Source organism: Gekko japonicus, unplaced genomic scaffold, assembly GCF_001447785.1.
Source record: "Gekko japonicus isolate JY-2015 unplaced genomic scaffold, Gekko_japonicus_V1.1 scaffold1325, whole genome shotgun sequence".
NCBI classification, from domain to species: Eukaryota; Metazoa; Chordata; class Lepidosauria; order Squamata; family Gekkonidae; genus Gekko; species Gekko japonicus.
The window spans coordinates 182792-187858 of NW_015165280.1; positions in this window are offsets into that span (position 1 = coordinate 182792).

Consider the following 5067-nt stretch of genomic DNA (forward strand, 5'->3'; position numbering starts at 1 on the left):
TTAAACACTCCCGGCTAATGTAGCCACACCCCCTGTACAGATACCAACCTATGAGGTTGAAGAGAATACACCCAATCACAAGCGGTCCCGCTTTGTACGGTGATTGGCAGACACATTCTGGGCTAGGGCTCCTATTGGTTACATTAGGATCCTAGCCCAGAGGCGAAGCTTAACATGGTATCTTAATGGGACGGTTCACATAGCAGTTATATATACAGTCAATACATAACAAACTTGAAACACACGGTTCCAGGAAAAACCTCATAAATCAGTTCTAGTTACTGACTAATATGAAAACAAGGGCATCAATAACAGGCACATCCAGGAACCATGCACTCCTGATCCTGGGTGACTTGGAAATATTAGCCTTGGATGGGGGATAATTGAGATTGCCAAATCCAGTTTAGGAAATTCCTGGAGATTTGGGGCCAGTGACTGAGGAGGGCAAAGTCTGGGGAGGAGAGGGAGCCCAGGGAGGATATGATGCCCTGCCATCCTCCAAAGCTGCCATTTCCTCCATGGGAACTGTAGTATCGTGAACAACAGGGCATGTCAGCTTTGCTTCAACTTAAGAGTTTTTTATTTAGCTCTCTGACCCATTCTCTCTTTAGCTGGGCCTTCGGCCTCTCAGTCGGCTTGCTCAGCCACACAGGAGCCCTGCAGGGCCAAAACAAGAGGACTTGCAAAGCAGAAACGTGCCCCTAGAGGCTGTTTGTACACATTACAACAGGAAGGTATCTCAGTAACTTGGGTCCTTTCCGCACTTGGGTCTCATCCCTGGTTTTATCAGAGTTCAACTTGCAACACAATATCTTGCATTTTCCCCTGGTTATAACAGCATCCGTTTATCCCAGGACAAGTGTGGGGCGAAACTGGGGTGACCTCAATGTAATGTGGAAACAAAAAAATACCCCGAGATAATTACAGGGGTGAACTCGAGTGTAGTGTAGAATGTAAGTTCGGGGACAGGGTTGAACCAGGATTTAAGGTCTAGTGCAGAATCACCCTTGGAGAGCATTCGGAAAGAGTTCCAGGTTCTGCCTGGATGTTGGCAATTCCAGGTTAACTAACATCATATATTTGATTGTATGGGTCCTGCCTTTTTAGGTCTATGGCTCAAGCTACTGGACAAGGGCCTCTCATCCATTCTGATATCCTCCAGCTCTACAGCCCACCTATATAATTCTGATTCCACCACCCCCCCCCTTAGCGTCTGTCATGCTGAGTCACAACATGTCACAGAGAACACAGGTCTGGTGTCCTCAGTTTATGTCAGACTTGAGAAATGTGAGTTTTGGGTTCTCCTCAATTCCCTTGTGTGTGGTGTCTGATTTGGAGCAGGAGCATGGTGCATATGGAGAAAGGCTTTCAGCTCTCCCTCGCCATGCTGTATTCCCAACCGGCAGTCATCCTGGTATTTGGCCTGTTGGGGAATCTCATGCCTATTCCAGAGAATACACCTTCCCATCATCCTCCTATAGATCAAGCTGCCCACACACAGCTGTGGGCAAAGATCTCTGGTTCCCAAAAAGGTTGCTGGTACTTATTAGAAGAAAGCATACATTTAAAAATAGGAGCTGAATTCAAAATGTTTGAGAAGCAACATGCTTTTGTGACATCTTTCTTACCCTTTCTCCTCCACCCTATTAATAATCTATTATCCTGTACAGTAGGTTTGTATGTATCCTTATTGGTCCACAGAAAAATTCCAGTAACAAAAATCATGCAATTGGTGGCTGTAGCGTAGTAACTACCAAAATGTGGGCCATGAAGTTTCCTGTGGGCTGACTCTCAGAGAAGGCTGTCTGCTAGCCCTTGGTATGATTTCCTCCAATCAGTTTCCACAGAGAGGTAAGGAGAAGTATTTTGTTGCATTTCTGTATTGGTAAGATTGGATCATTCAGTCACTGCCCATGTGGAGAGATAGCAAAATTACCTGCCCTTGGAAGATCCTGCCTATTGCATCTCTGCATGAGTTACTGATCTGGGTGTTCCTGATTGGAGGGAGGCAAGTCTGAAGAAGCAACTAATGCACAGGGATTTGGGGTCCTCTGAAATTAGGCAATTATTACTCTTATGCATTCTCAAAAGCATACTTTTTATCTGTATAAGTGCCTCTAATTTATTTCAGAGGAAAAGTGTACCTCAGTAATCTATTTGTTACAATGGCTACAGCGCCAACTAGTCACTGGAAAAGCTACCGTTTGGATAAACTATATGTTTGATCTACTAATCTATTGAATTTTTATTCTTCCCTTTCTCCAAGGAGCTCAGGGCAGCATATATGTTTCCCCCCTCTTCTATTATATCCTCACAACAACCTTGTGACATAGTTTACCTTGCTGGATCAGACCTGTTGTCCATCTAGTCAAGCATCATGTTCACACAACAACCAACCAGTTGCCCTGGTTTAATGGGTTTAGAAGGATCAGGATGTATCTCTTAGGATTGCACCATAAATGCCTTTGGAAGTAGTAAAGGGACTTTCTGAGCGCTCTTACATACAGTGTAAAATCAGCACTTCTCCCTCCCCTGTATTTCATGTTATGTTTGGATTAAGTGCAGTCTGACATAGATTGACCTCCTTTTCAGGATAACGCTACATGGAACGTGGCTCATATAACTGCAAGCTCAGAATGCCAGTCCTGGTGTGTGTGGGGGTTCTTTTTCACTTCCACAGCATGCCAGCAACCATTCAAAAATATTTCTTATTTGTAAAGGAACAGCTGTCACCATTCCTAGTTTTATTTCTATTTGCAAACTGCTGCCACAGCAGGGCAGGGTGTTCCATTCCAGGCCCTGACCTGTTCCCTAGTTTCTAATTGTGGACCGGCTTTGCTGCAGTTTCAAGGGTCACATGTTATGAGTAGCTCCTGAGGCTTGTATTTGTAGCTCAGACATGTACATGTGGAACCTGAAGGGGTGGGAAAGAAGCAAATTGGGGAACAATATGGAATGAATTGGTAGGCGGTGAAAGGATTAAGCAACTACCTATACTTTCCCATGATGTTTCTGTTCCAAATCACGTTCCTCTCAATGTTGCTTTGGCCTATGAAAAGTAACAGGGTTTTACAGGCATCTATAACATGTATTCTGCTTTCCAGTTTGTTGATTTGTGTGCTGGGTTTGATGCAGCAGGGAAGTGTATTTTTTTTTCCTGCTTCCCCACAGAATTATGGTGTTTCTCTGTACTACCTGCCTTTTCCTTGATTCTTCCGTGATCTTTCCCAAATCTGATTTACCATTTATTATGTTTTGGGAAAGATCACAGGAAAGCTAGGCTGGCTATTGGGCGCGTGGGAATGTCAGGAGTTTCCCAGCCCTGCTCACACAGCAGCCATTTTTCTTGCCTCATTCCCCACACCATAGAACTAGTTTTTTTAAAATAAAAATAAAAATCAGCAATTGACACATTGATGTAATTGTATATCAGTATGCCCATTAGTGGTTTTTAAAAAAACTTGGAAAAAGCGGCAAGCCCATCCTCCTGTAGCCCAGGGTGTGCGTACGTTGTCATCATACGGACTGGGGCAGGGGAAATGTGGGAAAAGTGGTGCATGGAAGCCTTGTTGCCAAGGGGGAAAAATAGGGACTGTGGGGTGTGCAACCAGCACCCCCAATGTGGTGACTCAACTTCCAGCACGACCCAGAAGTTTCATCATTGCGCCAAGGGTGATGCTCTAGCATTTGCTCAAACCTCTTTGATAACCATAAAGGATGGTAACCACTGAGTTTGGGGTGGGAAAGAGGGTCAACTGACATGATAGCTTCACTTCCAGGCTGTGCCAGAAGTAGTGTCATCATGTCAGGAAAGCTGATTGTGCCTCCCCCCCCCCATTTCAATTGTCAGATTCCCTGTGCTGCCCAGCTGAGTAGCAGCAGAAGTTGGCAGGAGATCTCCCATCACAAATGGGAATATGGTAACTCTAAAATTGAACAGAGCCATTAAGGGCCAGTTCTCTGTTTACTTTGTGTAGCTTATGTGACCTTTTCCCTTTATAGAGTCATAGAGTTGGAAGGGATCTCCAGGGTCATCTAGTCCAACCCCCTGCACAATGCAAGAAATTCACAACTACCTCCCTCACACACACCCGGTGACCATGCCCAGAAGCTCCATGCCCAGATGACCCCCCCCCCAGCTAAACTGGACTGGAGGAAATTGCTTCCTGACCCCAAAGTGGCAGTCAACATTTATCTGGGTGTGTAAGAACATAACCAGACATAACATAACCAGACATAAACATCAAGTACACACCCCACTCCCCATATAGAAAAACAACCTACAGTATATACATAACAACAAAGAAAAGGAAAAAAGAGAAGTAAAAAACAAACAAATTAAGGCATTGGTAGAGAGCTCAACATTCAGCATAAATACAAAGAGAAGGAATTCTTTCCTCTTCTTTTTTCTTTTCCTATAAACATGCATAATTAATGTATAGTCACTTACAACATGATTAAAGTATAGCGAGAGGCTTATTTAACTTTAACCCATAATCTGAGGAAGGGCTTAAGCATACTCTGGGTATTGTTCTGAGTTGTGTATAAAATAAAATCGAAGCAACATTATTTTGAACACACGGGAATCATGCCCAGGCACAACTCCAAGAAAAAATATGACCAAGTTGTTTATCAGAAACTGAAAACAGAAGCAACAATGTGGAAGAATGTCAAACAGCAGCAGAGGAAGTAGGATCAATGCCCGTGAAAGAACTTAATAAAGCTGAACAGCCATAAGTAGAAGTGCTAGATATTTTTAGACTACAATAGGTCATTATTGTCAGATTTTGAAAGTTTGCCACCGCAATGAAAAATAGAAAAGAATGATCTTCGTAGCTAACATAATGTTTCCATCAAATGACCTATGTTATTGGTTGTGTACTTACGTGCACGCATGTGTTCCCACATGTGGACTCCCCTAGAAGTATCATATAGCATAACAACATGCTGAATTTCAGAAGTGTGAGTGGAACTCAAAGATTTGGGGTTTTTTTAAGCCACTGCTAGGTCTCAGCTGTTATTCGCTATTAAAACGTTACACAGTCAAGGAAGAGGCCGCTCACTGCA